Source organism: Castor canadensis, chromosome 12 (genome assembly GCF_047511655.1).
Source record: "Castor canadensis chromosome 12, mCasCan1.hap1v2, whole genome shotgun sequence".
NCBI lineage: Eukaryota > Metazoa > Chordata > Mammalia > Rodentia > Castoridae > Castor > Castor canadensis.
This window is the reverse complement of record NC_133397.1, coordinates 6,431,391-6,454,423: the sequence shown is the minus strand read 5'-3', so window position 1 is coordinate 6,454,423 and position 23,033 is coordinate 6,431,391. Positions and strand designations below refer to the sequence as shown.

General features: G+C 44.4%; 1 long non-coding RNA gene across 1 annotated transcript; it reads left to right on the top strand.

Annotated features, from left to right (window-relative positions):
• The first annotated feature begins 9,622 nt into the window (after window positions 1-9,622).
• Window positions 9,623-16,296, top strand: LOC141415002 (uncharacterized). Its single transcript, XR_012440020.1, has 3 exons — window positions 9,623-9,689; window positions 11,181-11,241; window positions 15,409-16,296. It is a non-coding gene; the product is annotated as an uncharacterized lncRNA (long non-coding RNA).
• Window positions 16,297-23,033: the final 6,737 nt, after the last annotated feature.

Genomic DNA, 23,033 nt, shown 5'->3' with positions numbered 1-23,033 from the left:
CACTGCAGGGATGAGCTTGGGTGTGTGGTCAGTGTGTTTGTTCTATCCAGTCTGCTTCGGGCATCTCACTGCATGTCAATGACAATGGAGGTCAGAAGTTAGGCAGACGAGAACAGGGGTGCAGGGGAGGGGCCCGGGGGACAGGAGTAGGCACAGAGCAGCTGCTGGGGTGCTGTCCTGGAATGCAACCAAGCCTTTGCCTGGCTGGATGGAAATGTGCCAGGGACAGGGAGAAGGGAGTTGGCTGGGATGACAAGGTCAGTAGAAGGGGACAAGGCCTGGAACAGGGCCTAAGGCTCTGGGATTTCCCAGTGCCCCTCTAGACTGAGAGCTGTAGCTCAGGAGGCCGCAGGTCAGTGGAAGCCCAGCTTCTCAGGACAGTGTCAGTCACCAGGCCAGGGACAGTGAGAACTTTGGCACAAATCCAAGGTGACAATGTTCAACACCTAACCAAAGACACCGTTTTGGGAACATCAAGGTGGAATGGGTGTTTGCTGGTCTTCGCTGCCCCATTGCTCACGGTGGAGTTGAAAGAAAGGGACAGAGAGGCTTAGACAGAAAAGGGAGGAGGGAAGAAAGAGGACATGACCAGGACAAGCCATGTCAGATGCGAAGAAGGGAGGTGGTGTTTGAGCAGTGCACACAGAGAGCATATGGATGCTGGAGGCATTTCCGCTTCAGGAGGAGCTGTGAGAGACCCTTGACCTTGGCTTCCGCTCATTGGCCAGGCTTCAGCCATTGATCAGGCTGACTGCAAAACAGTCTTGGGAACCTGGAATTTCTAGGCAAACCCAGGTTCAAGGGCAGTGTGGGGTGGCTCCCAAGGGCTGTATGCCTTGTTCAGCTTCCACATCGATTCACTGAGGAGAGGCCTGAGTTGTTTCAGAGCTGTGACTCTTTCTCCCTTTGCTTGTTCCCTACTTTTCTTTTCCCTGATCTCCGTCACTGGGCTCAGTGGGTGACTAGCTGGATCTTGGCGAGCAAGCAGAACTGGCCTCCTGGGATGTGTGTGTGGTATTTTGCATTGGATGTCGATGCCGTGCCAATGGTCAGTGGTTGTTTCACTCCTTCCATCTTCTCCAAGTAGATGACATCTGAGCCAAAGGTCAAGGCAGAATGTATATTAGTGAGGTAAAGTTCAAGTTTCCCAGCATGCATGTGAGCAGCGATCTCTGACATCTGCTCCAGGCTGCCTGTTCCACATAACTGATGACCCAGGACCTGTAGGCAGTGGTGCCACTGCCTCTGGGACAAATGGGGATCAGACAGGAAAATGCACTGGGTGATATTATGGTTCACAGTTGGCACACGGGCATGGCTGGGATCTGGGGGAGAGGGCAGAAGTGAGACAAGAGTTTCTTTAATGAATGCAAGCTTCCCCTAAGTTATATCTGAAAAATATACTGAAATGAGCTTGTGAGCATCATGACTGTGAGGGAGAAGTTTGTGGCTGGGGGTCACATAGCTGTAGTTGTCTCGGGGACTCTGTTCCAGTGCTGCCTGTCACAGAGCACACACTGCAGGGCTGAAGCTGTCTCTGTTGAGCTGGGCTATAGTGAGTTAGTCAGCCTTCCATCACTGTGACAAAATACTTGAGACAGTCAGCTTAAAAGGAGGAAAGGTTTATTGTGGCTCACAGCTTCAGAGGTTTCAGTCCATGGTTGTTTGGCTCCACTGCTTTTGGGTCTGTGGCTTCAGAGTACTTTGGGGAAGGGAGCATATGGTGGAGCAAAGCTGCTCACCTCATGGTGGCCAGGAAGTAGAGAGAGGCAGGAAGGGTCCAGGACCCCAATATCCCCTTCAAAGCCACACCCCTTCCTTCCTTCAAAGCCACATCACTTCCTACCTCTAGATCCCACCTCCTTAAAGGTTCCACCTCCTCCCAGTAGCGCCATGAGTTGGGGACCAAACTTTCAACACAAAGACCTTTGAGGGACAGTCAAGGGCCAGACTCTAATACACAGCTCTGGGACTGCTGTCCAGTCTACCTGGGGCAGCTGGGCCTCACCTGGCCAGCTTGCTGCAGAAGTCCTGGAGTTGGGAATGGGTGATGATTGTATTCTGGGGAGGTCTTTGTGACTATGAAAGACAGCGCCCTCCTGTGTGAACTTGTCCACAGGAATGGCTGAGCTCCAGGGGGCTCCTGGGTCCCCTGGGCATGAAGATGCACAAGAGTCCTAACAAGGAGCCCTGACTTTAGGCAAGCACTCTCTCACATGAGCCATGACCAGCTAGGGAGTCCCCAGGGTAGGACGAGGGTCTGCAAGTGGGTCAGGGGTTGGATTACCTTTGAGACGTCAATGTGAGTCTTGAGTTCCTCATGTGGCAACTGGATGGAGGGCTCTATAGCTTGGTTATACAACTTGGAAAGCAAAGATATGCTCCTCCACCATCAACCACACCCATTCTTGTACCTCATACCTGGCTTCTTTCCTTCTGCATTAATATTCCACACCTTTGCAATCTCACTGCCAGCACAACTTTGTGTGTTGCTGTTTTCACATACTTTGAATTCTAAGTTGAATTCTAATGCTATGTGGCCAGGGAGTCCATTTGTAGTGAGTGTACAGCATGGTACTGAATGAGTGGGCCACGATTCACTCTGATTGTTGGGACACAGTCTTGCTGAGCTGGGAAATGCCTGGCATTGGAAACTTCCCTGATAGAATCATTCAGAGCTCTGGAAAGGGAATGAAAACTATATTTTGAGTCACTGTTACCAAGCTGAAAAATCAAGGTATCTTGGTGTGTCCTTGCATGCAATTAGCTGGGCCTCTCTTCATCCCGAGTGTTAACTATCACCTTCCAGAAGAGTGGTGGCACAGGGAAGTTGTGCAATAAACCTGGAAGTATTCATTTGCTCCCTCTGTCTTCATCCCCAGCTCCTAATGGCCTCTCTTCTTCAGGTCCTAGACCTTCCCCTCTGGCTTGTGCCTCTGGAACCCAAGCTGTTATCATAGTCATCTTAAGACAGAAGCAGTCTGCAGGTGCTGTGACTCTGTGTGGAGCAGAGCAGCTTCCCTGTTACCATGTTGCTTCTTTCCTCCTTTCTCCTCGCGTAGCTCCATCCTCAGGGATGAGGCCAAGTTTCATATGATGACCTGCTTGCCTAAAAATATTGTATTATTTCGCAGCAGAAATAGTGCCTTTTAAAGCCACCTGAGTTTGGGGACAGAGTCTTGCATGGGATGGTACACTTGAGTGACATCTCGTAGTGCTCAGCTTACCTTAAGCTGAGCTTGCTTTTCCGTTGAAAAGAGCTATGTGCAAGCATGTGAGTTGTGGATACTGTCCTGGCACGTTCCGCCTCTTGATAACCTGGGTGGCTTATCGCTGTAGCTCTAGTTCTGGTCTTGAATGTTAGAAAACCTGAGTCTACAGAAGGCCAGAGGGGTGCTTCGCTATGAGGTTGATGGAAGACAGGAGAGAGGTGGATGAAAGGAAGAGATCTTTGATCTAGGAAGGGGACAGTTCAGCAAGTTGCCATCAGAACAGACTTCAGGTAAATTTTGAATGTGTGTGGGTGACCGATCATGGTGGCTGGTCAACTGTGACTGTGCCCAGTGCTTCTTCTGGCCATCTCACTAAACCCTGGCAGCAGCTTGGCTGTATTAAACACTACTCCAAGGCTTATTTTAAAAGCGTTTCTCCTCATAAAACTGACAGACAAAAAAGGCTTCCTGATAATTGGGCCAATCGTAAGTTAAGGCATGTCATGCATTGAACACTGGTGGCTTCCTGACTACAAAACAAATGGATACTGCAAAAGACACCAGGTCAGAGGGGTCCTTGCTGGAGAGTGAAGAACGTTTGCTGAGCAGTGCAGCACCCAGAGGGGCCACACAGCCCTTCAACAGAAGGAAAACTGGAAAAGTTGTGAGCTTCTCCCTAGGTGGCTGGTTCTTAAATTTTGAAAACTGTACAAGTAGGTCAAGTGTCTGCAGAGGATAAATGAAGAGCATAATTAATTAATTAATTCGATTTTAAACACTTGTTCTGATTGTTATTCCAGAGCAAGTTTAGCTGCAATAATTCTGCCACATGGCACGGTCAGTGGTTAAGAGAACCGAGGCCTGGGGTTAAACAGCTCTCTCCGAGACCTCGTTTTTCCTGTCTTTGAGTTGCTCACACCCAAGTGGGAGAGATGGCGAACAACCAAGTGATGGCACAAATACAACCCTTGCAATCGCATCTGGGTGAGTGCCTCAGAGGGCCAGAGCAAGGAGCCCCATGAGGCTGCTCAAAGATCTGGCCAGAGAGCAAGAAAGCTCTGGAGAAAATGGTGCTGAGCTGAGACCTTAGAGAAGAGGAGGAGCACAGGAGGGAAGAGGGGGAGGAAGAGGTGTTCTCAGCAGACAGAGGAGTGGGGGTAAAGGTCCTGTGGTCAGGATGGGGGAGGGTAAGAGGAGGGGCTGAAAGGTCAGTGTGTTTGGAGGTCAGAGTGAGAGTAGAAGGGACATACAGAGTATTGTAGGTCAAGTTCAAAAGCTGTGTTTCGTTGGGAAGCCAATGAAGTGTTTCTAGTGTGGCAGTGGTGGTGGCGGTAGTGGTGGTGTGTGTGTGCGCATGTGTAGGTGGACTCTGGGGAGGGTGGTTTAGCATGACTTTACATGTCTCATGGTATCGCTGTGGCCATTAAGAAGAGAGTCCAGTGGGTACAGGTGGTACTAGCAGAAGCCAAGTTAAGGGGACATGGCAATTAGCTCGAAGGTGGTGGCATGGGGATTGGAGAGAAGTGGATAGATTTAAAAGCGTTTTGGAAGTCAACCGTGGGTTTGAGGATGGTTTGGTTATGGGCAGTTGGGAAGGGTGAAGGGTCAAGAGAGACACCATTGGATAAATGGGCCAGCTAGGGAGTTCCCAGGGGAGGACGAGGGTCTGAAAGAGGGTCAGGGGTTGGATTACCTTTGAGATACCAATGTGAGCCTTGAGTTGCTCACGTGGCAACTGGAAGGAGGGGTCTATGACGGTTGCAGGATGGTGGGGGGAAGAGAAGGCTTCCTAGATAGAAATCTGACAGAGTGTGGAAGCTGCCGAGAAGGGAGCGAGATAGGGAGAAGGCGTTTGGGCTGCACGTGAGAATACCGTGGTCTTTGGCGATTTTTGATCATGCTAGGATTTTTAGAACACAATCTTCAAGTCACATCAGCAGAGACCATTTCTGACAGTGTGAAATGAGATACTCTCAGCAAAGTGCTGCTGTGTTTGAAGCACTCCACTGTAGAAATTCTGTTGAAATTTTGTACAATAAAGATTCTCCCCTGGACACTGTCGACACATGGGCCAAAGGGGTCTTGGTTGCAGAGTTTTCTGTGTTTAGCACCATCCCTGGCTTCTGCCCACAAAATGCTGGTGCTCCCACCAATCTGTAACAAGAAGTGACATATGTCTCTGAGTGGCAAAATTGTCCTTGGGTGAGAATCAGTGGAAGGATTAATTAAATAAAATAATTTTTCTAAATAAATTTGATAAGCTCATATTTTTCCTTGCTTTTATAAACAAGCATCTCTGAGGACACAGCACCCTCGGAATGCCTATTGCAAACAGAAGTCGCCAGCCAGTGGGAAGATGACTGATTTACTGCTGAGCATCTTAGTGGCCACCAAATATTTAGCTACAGTGAGAAACAAAACTGTGATTATGGAAGGACTGACTTCAAGTGTTTTCTAATTCTGCAGAAGTCTAGGATGTGTGCCACACAGGAGAGAGGAGCCAGTTCTCCGGTGATGTCACAGTCCACGCCTGGGGGCACAGTCTACCAGCTGCCTCCGCATTCTGGACTTGAGTTTCTCAACAAACTTGTGCTAATATTTATGAAGAGGCTTCATGCTCTTTGGTATAAATGAACATTGCTAACAAGGGTGGCCATATCTCCCCAAACATATAATCTCCTTTTGGGGGTTGGCAAAGTTTACAAAATAAATCTTATCCAATGCCACACACTGGCTGCACAATTTATCTCTGACCCCTGTGCTGTTGGAATTCTTAATGCTTTACAGTTGATTTCAGCAAACAGATTTCACAACCAAATTAGAAGCAAATAGTTTCTTGGAGATGCTATAACTTCGTTTTTAAGTTACAGCAGCACAGAGTGAGGAAGACAGAAAATTAAAACCCTGAGGCCACTCATCCAAGCATGTATGCAGTAGTGCTAACCTAAGTGGCAGCCCAGGGACAGTGCATTTTAGAGCCTGGGGCTCCTTTTTCTCAGTGCACCTCTGTGCCAGAATGGAGGTCTTTTCAATTTCTGGTTATGTTGCACAGTTTTTCAGGGACATGTGCTTAATGACTTTTTATCCTAAATGAACTCTAACAAGAACTGTACTAATAGGCTCTGATGGGATGTTGAGAACTAGGATCACATGGTCCAGGAGGATGAGCTGATGGGCTCCTTTCCTGGAGAGGCTGTTCTCGCTGATGCCCTGGGTTGGGCAGCTGTGAAATGAAGCTACTGAGCTACACATGTTGCCTTGTCTTCCTGCTTCTGGACAATAGTTTGAAGAAGCCCGTCCTCTTCATAGTACGAGGTGTGAACTTGAGCTGGTAGCTCGGCTCAGTGTCTGTGGCTTCAGCAGTATTCTGTATGGAAATCATGGCTACTCGGCTGCAGAGTTACAGTGCAGACTAACAGAGGAGGTATGGGAGGGAGGGAGGAGAGAAAAATGGAGGGAGACAGGGAAAGAGAAGCAGAAGAAGGAGGGAGACAGAATGGTGGGTCAGTGTTTATAATAAGCCTTTACTTCACAGCTGTGACCTCCACGGGCAGAAGACTTCAAGTGTCTCCAGACTGGCATCCAAGAGGTCAGAACTGTCACTCTTAGGAGGACAGTGAAACCTCTCGGAGCGTCGCCTGGACCAGGTGGACATGATTTGCTTCATGGGTCTTTTGGGAAAGCTGTTCTGATTCCAAGAATTCCAGGAGTTCCCCATGGAATAAAGAGCTTAGCGTTGAAAGGAGCCTTATAGAGTTTTAAATGCAAACTAGCTCAGGGACTAGAGAAACTGAGGCCCTGAGATGGGCCCTAAGAGATAAAAAGAGGCAGAGTGGGGATAAGGTCTTCTAAATCCTAATCTGCAGGCTGGTTCATTCCCTAGCAAAATCCATGGTCTTGTCGCCTAACTGAACAGGACTGGTATCTAAAGGGATCCTTGAGCTGAGTAAAGTTGCCTAGCTCCCGCCGGGGAAGTATTTTCTCAGAAGTACTTCATTCCTCTGAGCCCAGCTTGAGTGACTACAAATGACAAATACTAAGTGCTTTATCAGTGCTGAAATCCTGTGAGTCTTTGAGTCTAAAAAGAGACTTCTTTATAAGGAGTTTGTTTAAGGTAAGTGAATTCTGACTGTCAGGACTTTAAAATAGCTCTAGGTGGTCTCTTTGCAGGCCGAGGCCCCCAAGTTAGCTCTTCTTGGAATGGAGGCCTGTGCTTAAACTTAGAAATGGCTACCAAGGGGCTATTTCTGATTCCTGTCTTCTACCAGGAGTGGCCTCCTGGAGTGCAGGATATGAATGAAGAGGAAACTTGACTCGTAATGAAACTGCCTACTTGTGAGTGACGTCTGCAGATGCAGAAAGGAAGTGAGGGGCTGAGTTTTAGGAAGGTACAGGGAGGCTCGAAGTTGCTCCTGAAAGTTGAAGGGTCTCTCCAGGTGGCTGGCTCCTCCTATGGCAGGGCATTCTGACCACTGTGCAGAAGGGCTTTTCCTCATCGTTTTTGGCCAGATGTGGCCCTTTTCCCCTTTTGAAGGTGCAGAGCAGATGTGCCATTTCCTAGCCCCAGGAGGACCAGTGAGTCCCTGTTTGGGAAGCTGCCTCAAACACAGCAGAGGCAGCTGTTACATGCATATGCAGGCTGCCCTATTCCTAGGTCTGCTCTGACTCTCAGCTCTGGGGCTTGAGTTCCTGGGCGTGGGGACCCAGTTCAGACCTCCCTGATGGGGTGTGGGGAGCCCGCTGAGCCCCTTCCATGTTGTGCTCCACCAGGGGAAGTGGAGATCTTGCTCTGTTGTCTGCAAGATTTGAGCCCGAATACAGCCTCAGGCCATATTCTCAAGAAAGAAAAGCCAACCTTTTCTGTCCTCCATTTTTTGTGGATGTCTGTAGGAATGATGTCATGATCCATGGCTACTGAGCAGCACGGGTCCCACAATATGGCACCAGCCCAGCCCTCGCTTCATGGCCGCCTGCTACTGTGCTTGTGGCTCTGAGATCTGGACCAGCCCCACTAGTGTGGCTTCTTCTCCCTTGTGTGTCCCACACTTCAGCACCTTCCCCTGGGTCTTCTCATTCTGTCCCAATCCCTCCTCAATTATTACACTTCTTTATACAGGGGGTTGTCTCTGGTCCAAGAACTCAGCTTTAGAGCCTGGGCCCCTGGCTGCCCTATCCACAGACACTGCCAGCCAGGTATACGTCCTGGGGTTGCCAGACCTCTCAATCATCTCTGCCTTCTCACCTGTGAAAGGGCAGTGACAAGCTGCCTCCTTTGGTAGGTGAGTACCTGGCACCTAGTGCACACTGAACATAGGACGTTACTATTTTGCAGTAGTTGTGCTGAGGACACCGGCCAGTTACACATCTGAGCTTCACCTTGCCCCACAGCCAGATTCAGCCTAATGTTTTCCCTGGGCTTCTGGAGAGATGATCAACTAAAGGAATTAGGTAAAGCAGGGGTTAAATTAGAGTGATGACTTCCTGGCTGCTTGTATCTCAGTACCTCTGTGTTGTTGGACCTTTCTGGGGCAGGGAAACCCTATCAGACTGGCTCTGTGGCTGCATCGTTGATGGTCCCCACTTTAATAGAGGTACTTGTGCACTGGATGCCACCATCCCACGAGATCATAAACCACTTAGAGCTGAAAGAAGGGAGGGAGGAGGGAACAGACAGGATCGAAGCTGTACTCTGAGACGTGAGCCAGCCCTAACATGCCCAGCTGTCCCCTCCTTTGCCTGTGGGTATCTACACTCTTCTATTGCCCAACAATTTCTTTCTTTTTAATTTTAACAACCTTACAACTCAAACTGTCAAAGGTTTATTTAGAAGAATATATTTCAAACCCCTCTCTTTCTTGTAAGTGTCAGGAGGACGGTTTGGATATGGACATGACTGATGGGTGAGAGTAGAAAGGGACCAGATTATTTTCTGACGGCTTGATGCCTATTTATAGTACAGCAATGACTTTCCTTCACCACCAGCTGAAGTGGAATTTAATGATTGACCAAGGGGAAGTAATTCATTCTTTCTGCCATCCTATTTTATTCCCATGACCTCTTTTCTCCTCCGCCCTCTTTTCCTGTTCAGTTCCTCTTGTGATCGTTCTTTGTCAAGGAATTGTGTGTTTCTCACAATTAAACATTTATATCTGTGGCTCCTTGATATATTCATTTGGATAGATTTAGGACACATAAAAATGCTAAAAATAGGCTGATTTCTCTTTCCTCTAGACAGAAACCCAAGGTAGATTTTAAAATACTAGTATCTGACCTATTTCCATTACTGTGAGGTTAATCTACCTTTTTGTTCTATAGTCTTCCAAAAGTCTAGATCTTTTTGATATTAAAGAAAACATGATCATCTTGAGTGAACTAACAAGATTCAATTAATTCTTTTTATTTTATAGAGACTGAGAAGACATGTAAGGAAAAAAAGGAAGCTTGACCATGAGTTTGGACCCTGAGTCTGTGAAACAGGTGATGGAGTTAGTAAGAAATGTAGCTTTGAGATGGTTTCACTCTGGGTGATTTCTGTGCTTGAACTTCCTCTGCTAACCTGACTATGGTTGCAGGTGGGGTGGGAGTGGATGGAGAACCTCCACGCACAGCTCACCACTTTGGGTCCCTTTCCGTAACCACCAGGTCTACCTGGAAGTGCAACTCCAGGTCTTGTGGAAGTGAAAACTTGTGGGAGCCACCCAAGGTCTATTTTAGGATTTTGACTTGGTTTTCCTCTCTCCTGTCTGAAGGTCTGGCTCACATGGACTTTGTTAGCACCTTTCTTTATGTTTATTTTACTTTTTTGATAAAGGCCTCATTATGTACTCCAGACTGGACTTCAATTTGCTTTGTTGCTCAGGCTGAGTTCAAACTCATGCCTTTGCCTCACACCATTCTTAATAAAACTCAAACAGACTTTTTTCACAGCCTGATCTTTTTTTTTTCAAAAGTTTATCTGCATTAGAGGAAAAATGTCTTTGTTTTTTTATTTTCCCATAACTTGCATTTTGCCCCAAGTTCTATGGTCATTGGTAGGATGTCACAGAGTCCTGATCGTATTGCCAGAATATAGTCCAATTCTTAGGATTTGAGACTAGGGACTTCTGATTTGGGGGGATGGAGTTCCTGTCTCAAATCTTACCCAAGCCACCAGAGATTAATGGTAGTTACTGCCCCCTTCTCTTCTCCCCTGTGCTTTAGAGGGGGTAGAAACTGAAGTGGAAGAAGCTGGAAAGCTATAGGGGTATTCAACCCTGTTTATAAATTCTGATTTTTAAATTTTTTTCTTTTTCTGAGGCTGTAATATATAATTTGATTAGAATAAAAGCAGTATAGTTGGTGAAACCTGCTTCAACCCAGTGAGATACAAATGTGGAACTATCTCTTTGCATTTCCATTGACTTTAGTGCACAGACATCTGCCCCTCTAGATCTGTCTCTTCAAGGTCTCCTCCAAAATGCCTGCGCACCCGTGGAGGGGGAGGTGGTTACTTATTCCAAAATTTCAGTCAATCCAAATAAATGTCATCTGTGGTCAATATTCATTATTGCAGTTGTCCCCTACTACCACCTGGTGTCGCTTTTGTAGATGGTCCTGCACAGTCCTGTGGCTGCCAGTTCACTAGGTTCTCCAGCCCAGTACAGGCTGAGACCATGGTCTGTAGTAGCTGCTCCGGATATGGTTTTCTTAGCTCACACAGATGGGCTTTGCCAGTTTCCCCTGGAGCATGGCATGGTGTGGGGACTACATTCCCAGGTGAAGTGGGTGAGCTATGCCTAAAGCAGCCCTCCCTAGCACACCTTCCTGCCTTGGACTGATCCCAAGCTGACAAATGACTCTCAACAACTTCCTGGTAAATTCGTCTTTGGGACCCTTGGTATCTTATCTTATAGGCCTTGGGGAAGGGCCTCTGTTATTCCTGACGGACCCTTCGTTTTAAATGTCTCCATCTATTTTTTTCCCCAACAGGATTTGACTTCTTTTATGCATCTTTCAGTGCCTTCTCCAGTGGCCAGTTCTTCATACCAAGGTGTGTGGGTGGTGGTGGGGAATGTTTGCTTTTGTTCAAATACAAAACGTTCATTAGATCTTAGAGGAGACCCTCAAGGGACTCTTCCTGAACAAAGAAGAGGTGTTGGAATAGACAAAAAGGTGTATGGTTGTGGCTGTGGCTGTGGGGATGGGGAAGGGTAGCAAGCAGTGCTTGGCACTCAGTTCTAAGAGATTCCAACCTGCAGATCATGGTTTGAATACAGAGGTAGCAATGTGGGGGCTGGGAAGCCTTGCTCTCTCTGTAGACTGTTCATCATCAGAAAGGCTCATAGTTGTGCTGGCAAGTTGACTGCATTTCTATAATTTCAAAATTGGATTCTAAAATTTAAGTAATAAATAAACTATCAAGTTCTTCAAAATTTGGGAAAATATTTCTTTAGTAATGATATTTGAAAGTCTCATATATTAAAAAGTGACCTGTTCATGCTAAAGGATACTTTTTAAAAAAAGGCTAAAATTAGGACTCTCATGAATACAAAGAAAACTTTAATTAAATCCATTAATTAATTCAAGAACCAATCAGATATTACAACAAATTCAAAAGGAAATTCAACACACACACACACACACACAAAGGCAATCCCAGACCACTGAAGTAAATTTACAAATAGATAATAAACTAGCCAATAGCTACAGAATGATACCAATTGTGTCCTCACAGCACAGTCTGCATTCCTATGGACAGCAATCATTTGCATTATTATCAGTTTTCTACAATTTACTGATGTAAAATAGCTCAAAGGCAAGGAAAGTTGGTGGCAACCTGGAAGGATAAACTAGATACAACTCATGAAAATCTTTTTTGTTTGGGCCCGTCAGTCTTACACAATTTTCATAGACACTTACCTGGTTCTGAGTTCACAAAAGGAATGGTGGATCACTGATTTGAGGATTATTGTAATTATTCTGGTGCCCAAACTCTAAATCACTCTTTCTGCAACAAAATAGCACATTTTTGAATTTTTTTTGAGATCATTCTTAGCCTCTGTCTTGTTACTTATTGTCTGCACAGTGTGGTAGAAGGGAGCCTAGACTTGGGTGGGTGTACGCTCAGTGTATCATTTACCTGTCACTGCAGCTTTCAGAGAATGAGCTCAAGATCTCTGAGCCCCAGCGTTCTCCTTGGAAAATGGGAACAATGCTCTGTGAACCTCACCATGTCTCTGCCTTGCAGGTTAAGTGACGTGCTATGGTGACTGATCACAAAGGAATACCTCCTTCCAATCCTACCAAGGAGTTTCAAGTTTGCAAATCCTGCTGTCTGTTCTACAGCTCCTAGTCCACACCCCAGTCACCTCAGTGTGAACAGGGCCAAGACTCAGCTCTTGGGTCCCACTTTCATTCCTTTGAACTTGTTTTTCTGAATTTACTCACTGCATTCACCGCCTCCACCATCCTTCATCTACACATCCAGGGTTCATCCTTGACTGGCCATTTCTTTACCTGTCACATCAAATCCAATCCCAGGGCTCTTTATCTTTACTTCCAAAGTATCTTTCCTATCTAACCAGTCTCACAATTTCCCATGTTACTCCTCTTGACCATGCCAACCAAGGTCAGCTCCTTCCTGGGCTACTGTTAGTGTCTCTTAATATCCAGTTGGTCTTTCTCCATCCGGTCTTTTCCCCTAAGTCTCCAGTGACCTTTACAAAATGTGCATCAGGGTGTAACACCCCACTGCTTAAAAATCTTCTAGTGGATTTTTAATAAAAATCTGACATCTCCCCATGTTGTGAAACAGCTATGGGACCTGCCTGTCATCGGCTTCTCTGACTTCTTCCTGCTCTTTTGGCTCCCTGGATCCAGCAGCTTTCTGTACCCTCTCCTGAGAACGCTTTTTCTTAAGATTCAGGATTTAGATTGCTGGCAACTTCCAGAGGCCTGTCTTTATTATTATTGGGAGGTTTGTTATCCCTTTGGTTTTGCTCTTTATCTCTTATGCATCTCTTTTTTTGTCCTCTCTTTCTGCTCATCTCCTATAGCTTAGCCTTTTCCTTCTCTTCCCATTGCTTTCATCTGTGTTTTCTGCCTTTCTTCCTTCTCTTATTTAACAGACTAGGCCACACACACCACTATGCTTGTCTATTACTTGTTTGTTTTACTGAAATAATTTTGTATGCCCTTCTGTTAACTTTAAAATCAAGAGAAAAAATTATTCTTGCTTGTTTCTAAAAAGCTATACACACTCAACAAAAATAAATTGATTTCCACATGTTCATAGCTCTCACTGCACCCATTTATACGTCAGTGGCTCCTGATGAGAAAACAAAGCACAAAGGCTGTTCTTTGCTATTCTAGGCATAGTCTTTGTTCTTACCCTTAAAGTAAGAAGATCTGTAATAGTCAATTCCTATCATCAGAATGACCAGTATTTTATAAAAACAGGCTGCAACTTACCCTCATGGGTTCTTTCAGTGTGGCCTATTTTCCTTTGTAATAATCATTGCACAGTCAGATTCTTTAGTTTTTTCTTTTCCCCCAGGAAGATAAAATATCTTCTCATGATATGTACTAATTTTAGAATCTTTAAACAATTAGGAAAACTAGGAGAGATAAATTTAGAAGTCATTAAAAAATTCATAGAATAGTTTGACTTTAGAGGAACTTAAAGCTTAAAATATTTCTTTCTTGCCACTAAAAACTGCCTGGATCCAAACAAACAGCTGAAAAGGGACAGTATAGAAAGATGAATGCACTTGAACAGGAAAAGTTACTACTTCAAGCTGATAAAATACCTTGCCTGCAATTTCTGCAGGCTCCCATTTAGAGAATGGTGGGATATGCGTGTCTCTCTCATAGGATCTGCTCCTCAGAATCAGCTGTGAAAATGACTGAAGTCAGCTGAAAGTTCACCAGAGATCTTGCTGTGTAAGTTAGCCTGTCTTACACTCACGGCACAATGTGCTGTAGTGGAGTTTATTCCCTATCTGAGATGGAGCTTGTGTTCTACACCAACACTATGCATTTTGTCTGTCCAGATAATCTTGGGTATTGGAAACATTTTCCATATGCACTTTGTAAGAACAAGCCTTCGTTTCACTACCTAGAATTGAGTGCATATTGGGGTCTCTCTGCATCTCACAAGCTATGTGTCTCTTCTGCACAAGTTTGTGTGTTGATGATGCAAAGTCAATGGAGCAGGTATTTAAGAGTTTAGCTTAAAATGTGGTTCTTGGAGATCACCTCTAAAATACATCTCTTTCTGGATTGCATTGCAAGTTTGTTCTTGATTTTGGTCTATACCTGTGTTTCATTCCCCTTTGTACCGGCTCCCTCTGTACCATGGTGTGAAGGCAAGTTCTGTCTCCTCCCTAGCATGTGGACACATGGAGGCCAGGATACCTGCTTTCTTAGCCTTTGTATCTCTGGAGGCTTGCTCAGGACCAGGAGCTAACTACAGGTCTTGTGGCAAATATTTACTCAATAAATGATAGAACATCTTAATGATCTATGGCTGAGCTAGATTGGATGTTTTGTATTTCAGGACCAAATGAAATTCAGTAGAAGACCAGATAAGACACACAGTGGTGGTTATAATTCCCCCCCTTTTTTGGTTGTCACATGGTACTATTGCTGTTAATGTCTGCAGAGTGTTGGAACTCACCAGTGTAACGAAGGCATTTCCATTTGAGGATAGACTGAAGGTAGGAAGAAGGCAGTTTCACACAGACAATGACATGTCACAGAACCAAGGTTTTATATTCCTAGTCATGCAAACTTGAGCCCCACAGCAAACAGGTGCTGTATGATCTGGGAGCCAAATAGTGTCATGTTTATTGACATCTCATCTATGTGGATTCCTTAGAGACTTGGTAAAAGAGTCCAGTTCTGCTCTCTGCTGAGCAGAGCTCTCTGGCTTCCTGCTTCTGAGAGCTATCCAATTTGTGATTTGTCCTTTGCTTAGTTAAATTCTGTTACGTTTATTTCACGTGCAGTTTCTCTTAAACGACAGCAGCCGTGACCGACAGAGCCACGTGTGCAGCTGCTCTGCTGAGTGTTAAGAAGTCAGGATGCTGGTTCTGCTGTGTGAATGGTTTAGGGCCTGAGCCATTTGGGAACATAAATAATCTTTCAGGTCTGCATTTAAGGACCAGCTGTTACTACCCTGGGTTTTAAGAAAATGTTGTCCCCTTTCTCTCCTCAGGACAGGGTCTGGCGAAGGCTGACCTGCATTTTGGCTCTCTCAGGAATGGCCACTGCTACCTTGAGTCTTTTCTTCCCTGACACCTCTCTGCCGGGTTTCCAAGCTCTGTGCAGGGGCTTTGAACATCGTTTCTCTCGGATCCAACAGAGCATTTCATGGGTAACTTCGTGATTATTGGCCAGCTTCCCCTACTCAGCGAGAGAGACAGCCGCCCCAACACTCTAGGTCCATGCAAAGGTCAGACTCCTGACTCCATCCATGGCCCAGCTAAAATACTTAAAGGAGCTCTGGTTACAGGGCAGGGGACAAGGGACACAACTGTATTTCTCTAGACAGCAAAGTACAGGGGGCAAAGGCATAGATTGTAATTTTGACATTCCTCAATTTCAAAAATAAAAGCAAAACAACACAACTGGCAAGCTTGCAAAGAAGTGGGTCTGAAGTTCCTATAGGAATAGCCAGCCAGGGAAGAGCTGATGTGAGGAGTGGAGAACAGGATTGTATTTAGGCTGCCTCACAACGGGAGGTCACCCCAAACCTTTTACAACAGGTGAGCGCTGGCACAGCTGGGAGCGCTCTGAGCACCACGCTGCAGGTGTGATTTATGAGTTGCAGACTGGCTATAAATCAAACTCCCTTGTTTTAAGGAGTGGTTCCCGTACAGTCGATCAATTCACATGGAACAAGAATGAGGAAAAGTGTCAGTGTGCTATCATGTACGTATAACATAGAATTAGATTTCCAATTTGAACAAAGTGTTTCCGCTGACGATTTGCCCACCAGTGTAAAACACATGCCCTTCTGTGGTGTTCTCTGTTGGGGGGGCAGAGACTAGGTCCTCAGGTGAGCTGGGGGTGAGGCTGGGGACCATGAGGGATGACTTCAGAGCTGGACACCAAGTAACTAATCACTGCTGGGACCTGGTGACCCAGGCTCTCGGGGCTTCTTTGTTCATCAAAAATCTTCGGTGGTTGTTATTGTCACTACAGGTTTTTGTTGCTGTTGTTGCTGCTTTGGTTCAGAGGTTTTGCTGCTCTTTGTGCCAACACCGAGGGAGGGAAAGCCTGGAACCTTGGCCAGCATGAAGTGGGAATGGAAGAGAAGTGCCAGCAGCAAACTTGCAGCTGATTCTCAGAATTTGTCTTTTTTTTGGAAGTACTAGAATTTGAACTCACGGCTTCACACTAGCTAGGCAAGTGCTCTTCCACTTCAGCCATGTCTCTAGCCCTTTCTGCTTTTAGCACTTTTTGGGATAGGATTTCATGTCTTTGCCTGAGCCAGCCCATATGACAATCCTCCCACTTATGCTTCCTGTGTAGCTGGGGTGACAGGTGTGCACCACCACATCCAGCTATTGGTTGAGATGGTGTCCCATAAACTTTTTGCCAGGGCTTTTCTTGGACCATGATTCTCTCAACTTATCTCCACCTCTTGAGCATCTAAGATTACAGGTGTGAGCCACTGTACCTGGCCTGGAATTTCTGTCTTACATTTTTTTTCTCTGTATTTGAGCACTTGATATCTACTGTCTTAAGCTCTCATAATTATCTCACCCATGTAAACCTATACAGCTTAAGAGATGGAAAACTTCCCAAGAGCAGAGCTCAACCCTGTGGTCCTCTTGTTTTTCCCACGATGTTTTGTAGTCTAGGGAAGAGCAGACTCTCTGGATGTTCTGGTCAACTTGGATCAGATGTCTTGGGAACGGGGGAGCCATCACAGGGACGATCAAAACCTTGGGGTTATTTGGAGCCCTCATTTTAGTAATTAGATTCAGCTGTCTTCCCCTTCAAGTCTTTTTTATCAGAAATACCACTAGAAAAAAAGACGCTGATGAAAAAACATCTCTCCTGTCCTTCTGCTGGTACTGAAATGAGCAGGAGGGTAGAAAAGTGGCCAGCACATGGCAGAGGAAAGAGATGCAAAGGGCAGAGAACTAGGTCCACAGGGACTGGCTGAGAATGACTCAGACACACTGTCACCATCTACGCAGAGGTGTGTTTCCCTTGAAAGTCCACAAATCACAAGGGTTTCTTTCTGGTGTGGGGATGGTTTTCCCAGGGGGGAAAGCTCATCTTTACCATTTGCATATGTGGTTTCACTTATATGCACCTCAGGGTTTCAGGTTGAACTCCAAGGCCACTCTTTACAGGCCACAAGGGAATTCCTGATGGTGAGCTGACAGTAAAGCTTGTGACCAGGGACTTCATTTACATGCATTGCTGTAGATTTGGCTGTTCTTGGAAATTTTCATCCTTTTTGCCTGAATATAAAGTCTTCTTAGTGAATATAATTGTCCTGTCCTGCAGACTGTCAATACAAACCAGGTTGGCGTGGTTTTGCTGACTGGGAGAAGCCAGACTGCATGGCCTGGGTGTAGCGCTCTGTGGATCTAGTGAGGACAGAGCCCAGGTTTTCCAAAGCTCGGAGGGAAATGGAGACTGAGCTGGATATGGGGAATGCCAGCCATCTCTGGAACTGCTAACTCCTTACAAAGTACCTGTCGGAGGAGGAAGACGATGGAGCTGTGCCCTCAGGGCACTTAGGGACCCTAAGGGTTGGGGAGAAGCTCTTGTGATAGCGTTCAGGCTGTGAAGAGACTGCATGGAGTCTGGGCCCTGCAGCAGCCCACCTAGTGAGGTTGGTAGGGGAAGGAGAGGAAACCACTGCCTTAGAGGGACATGGTCTCCAGGCAAGGAAGTGGGAATGGGAGTTTTGGCCACATAGATGTATAAGTCAACATTTAGGACTATCACCTGGTACAGATGAGAGGTTAAGTTTGCATTTGTGGAAGGATCAGTTAACCTCAAGGTTTGATTTCCTTGACATCTTTGAACACTGATGAAGAAAATGCAACTGTACTTTGTAACTGAATGGCTGTGTTGGAGATCAGGAGGGGAATTTTAGAACTTCTAAGAGTTTGCTCTGCATTGTAAAGCCACCTCATGCTTACTTACTAAACCCATTGCTGCCTTCTTGACCCCATGGAAGAAAGCAGTGGGTTTACTTTTGAGAATGAGCATTTAAAATTTGAGCAATCTGAAGCTGTGGGACCCTTTGTGCCACACTCAGATGTCAGCACAGGTTTCTTGTTTTTGGTCTTCTTACCTTCTGCCACCATGAAACCACAAATGAGGAATTGGGAGCGAAAGAGGCAAGCCAGAATGGGCACTTCTTCCTCAGTGGGGCTGGGGCAGAGGGTGCCCTGCTTAGATGTGAGACACACGCAGACTTACCTGACATCTTAAAATAGAGCTTGTGTTTTCAGGTCATATTGAGCAATCAATCATCCACCTATATTAAAAATATTTATTAAAAATGTATGCAGTTATGTGAAGTATCATGTCATCACTTATGGAGACCATAATTTGATTTTTCTTCTGATACATTCATTTTGTTAAAAGAACTGGCCTGAGACCTGAAGTGGGAAGGGTCAGCACAGCTCCATTTCTGTACCTCTGAACTTGGGCCACCTCCCTTTTAGAGTTCTACTAGAACTCAGTCTCATGCTTCTCACCACATTTCAGCTGGGGACTCTGCCACATGGGGGGTGATGAATGTGCGTCTCCAGCTTGTCAGTGCCGGAGCTGAGTGGCGTGGGAGTCTGGCTTCCAGGCCACTGCGTCCGAGGATGTGTGCTAACCGCTGCCCCAACCTGCCTCCGTGCAGAAGAATGCAGCAAGTTATCGAATGCATGAGCTGTCACTGTATGAGGATGCTAATAAGTTTTGCTGTTAAGAGCAACATGGAAAATATGTGACGCTATACTTTTTTGGGGGTTAAAACAACTTTTAAAAAATGGTACTTGGAGATTGAACCCAGGGCCTCACACTTGCTAGGCAAGCGCTCTACCACTCAAGCCACACCCTCAGGCTTTTGGTTTTTATTTTGTTTTGGGGATAAGATCTCACCAACTTTGCTGGTCTCAAACTCTTGATCCTCCTGCCTCTGCTTCCCAAGAAGCTGGGATTATAGGTGTGTGTCATCACACTTGGATAAAACAAATTTGAATGTTATCAGAGAATAATGGTTAGAAAGAGTCATCACTTTTTCTCAACCATTGATGAGATGAGAATTTTTAGGTCCAGAATTTTTATAACTATTTTAGGTCTCCAAAGACAAGAATCCTTAAGGACTAACTATGGAATGAGAAGCATGTCAGGAAGCATCTGTTCTCTCCATAGTGGTTAAAATATAGTTTATATTATGGGTATTTCCCACGTGCGTCTGATACGACATCCTGAAGTATTAAAAACAAACTTCCCTGCTATCACTGATTCCTGGTCACTGCTCTATTTTCCCTCAGAGGCAGCCAGCATTGGAAGGCTCCTGTGTGACCTTGCAGAGACATCCTAAGCGTATCTCACTCATGTGCCGACACAGTTCCTTTTTTTGGGTTTTTGTGGGGGTGTGTGTGTTGCACACTTAGTAACTGACTACATGTCAGTAACTCTCCACCTTGCTATTTTCACTGATGAGAGTTCAATATGAGAGTGGTCCATATATTGAATCTCATCAAACTGACCATTATTTGTAAAATTAGCTGATTTTTTAAAACACAGAATTTGTAGCCAGCTTTCTTACTAAATTATATTATGATTTATGTTAGTTTTACAATGATTTCTCTTTGTTTCCAAGCCAAAAGTCATGTAATCTGAATTTTTCTTTCTCTTTCTTTCCTTTTATATTTCAAATATATATACATATGCATATGCATATGGAAAGATTTTGCCTCACTTTTTTTTTTGGCTGTCCTGGGCTTTGAACTCAGGGCTCCATGCTTGCTAGGCAGGTACTCTACCATTTGAGCCACTCCACCATCCCCTCAAATATATTTTTCTTAATCAGATGGACCAGCAGCTCGAAAACAATGTCAGTAGTTGAGATGGGGGCAGGCCTGTCTTTTTCTTGACTGAATTGGAAGCTGCTAGCTTTTTTCTCTTAAACATGCTAACTTTTGGGTTCACACACACACATGCTAAATTTACATTTTTTAAAACAAATGTTATATTTTTTATATCATGCTTAGGAATCATCCATATAGTCCTGTTTTTAAGAATATTTATGAAAAATAGTTATTGACATATAAAATGTCTATGCATCACATATAAAGAAGATAACTTGATTTGTGTCTTTTGACATTCATATAATTACGTTAATAGATTTTAATAATATCTAATGCAATCTCAGAAGCTTGCATTCTGAGATTAATACTACTTGGTTGTACATTTAAAAAATATTTTTGTAAGGATTTTGCATTGCTGTTCATAGATGAGATTTCTTTTTCCATGGCCTCTTTGCTATTGTTGATAAATGTTATGCTAGTTTAAAAAAGGACTGACCATCTTCCTTATCTTCCCACGATCTACAGTAGTTTGACTGAGCATTGGAGAATGGGGTGGAGGTTCACAGCTGTAATTTCAGCTATTTGGAAGAGAGGCAAGTTTGAGGCGACCCAGGCAAAGTATGTGAGAACCTATACCAAAACAAGGTAAAGACAAAAGAACTTGGAGGATAGCTCAAGTGGTAGCGAGCTTGCCCAAACATGAGGCTCTAGGAGCGTCCCCAGGATGGGAAAAAATAAAAGAATATCCGGGTTGTCTGTTTCTTCACTAGAACTCCAGTGTGAAATCAATTAAACTCACTGCTTTGGGGGAGCAAGGGCTTTGGGAGACATTTCAACAACTTCCTCTATGTCCTCTAGAACATTAATCTACCTTGAATTTACATCCTTGATGTAAGTTTTGATAATTTATGTTTTCCAGAAAATAATCTCATCTACTCACATTCTTAGAGTGGCATTAAAGTTCAGAAAAGTGGTCTCAGGATTCCTGAAATGCCTCCCTTTACCTCTCCTCATAGTGTTTGTGCTTTTTTATTTGTTAAGATAAGGTTAACTGACAGTTGACTTATGAATTTGTTTGTTCTCTGATTTGTGCATAGTTTTGGGAGTCATCAGTATTATTGCTTTTTCAGTTTTCTAGTTCATTAATTTCATATTTTGTGCTTGTTAATTCATTCCTTCTGTTATCCTTGGCCTTATTTTACCCATTTCATATTAGCTTTCTTTGGATGAGCTACCATATATTTTTATTTTTTCTGTTTATTAATATACGTGCTTATGGCTATGTGTTCGATGCAATCAGTTGCTTCTGCTATGCAACATCTTAAGTATTGCTATTTTCTATTTGTAATAAAATTAGTTTTGATTTCTTATTTTACTAGGAATTGAGAAAGAGCCTTCAAACTTCCAACTTGTTGAGGTTTGTTTATTTTTGTATTTTAGTTTCATTATTAATTTCTGGTTTTGTTTTGTCAATTTTCCCTGGGAAGTGTATTTTGATTTTATAGATTAAAACCTTTTATTTCTCAAAACTTTTCTTAACATTGTCTATCTATCTATCATCTATCTATCTATCATCTCTGTCTATCAACCTGACTATGGAGAAACCAATTAGGTATATGTTAGATCTCTTGGTTTGTCTTTCTTGTTTTCATTCTCTAGCTCTCCTTGATATATGCTTATATTAATTTTACCTTGATTGTGCTTAAAGAAGTTATAGCTATATCTTCTGCTGGGTCTCCAGAAGTTTCTCTGTTCCTCAGAGCTTCAGCCAATGTGGTCTTTACATCTGTGATGGTTTTATTTCTCTCTTCCATGTCTTCTCTGAGCTCTACCAACTTGTTTTTTTCTCCTGTCATTGGTAAACCATACTTTCCCTGAGTACTTTGAGATTCTATGGTGTCAGGTGATTGCATTTTAATTCTTTTAAATACACAATACTGCTTTACAGGTGACAATTTTGTGCTTCTGACAGTAACATTTTGCTGGTTGCTGTTTGTCTTTCATTTATTTTTCTTGAGCTTTACTTCCTTTTCTTGTAGTTTTTTTTTTTTTTTTGGTTTGAGCACTGGGTGCATTTTGGTCATTAATTATGTTTGGATGAGATAAACTCTTTCTGGTGTAGATAATTGCAGAGCAACACAGTGGAGCAACACAGGGTCATGAACATGCCAGCAGGAATTCTTCATATGACACTAGCCAGTTTGAGAACGTCCTTTCAAGCCTGTTCAGAGGCAACTCTACCCATAATTCTGTGCGTCCTTGCTGCTTCCCTCCTCACTAGCCTGCTTCCTGCATATTGGTGTGATTGACTGACTTCTCATCACCCACCACATCCGCTTTCCCCTTGTGTCAGATTCAGCCTTTGCAAGCTGTGCACTCCCACTCCTCCTCTCTTCTGCTGCTCCCAACAGGGAGGCTGGCTTGCCCTCAGAGTTGCCACTTCCTCTGGGACCTTTGCCCTGCCATCCTGTGTGAGGTCAGAAACCGTGGAAGCCTCTGACCTGCTTGACCTCTGTGACATTAAATTTCCACCCCTCACACATTGTGCAGTTACCTGTGCCTCCCAGTTTTGTCAAAATGTGCAGGTGGTTTCGCTAGAGGGTTGGAATATCTCCTTAACTCTTCCATTTTAAACCTGGAAGTGCTCATCATATTTTTTAACTGTTTGAATTTAAAGTTCACATTTCGGAAAGGATTTTTTTGCACTGCAACATGTGCAATATTTTTTATACTCTCTTGACATATTACTTAGCAATTTAAGAATTTTTGCTAAATTTAT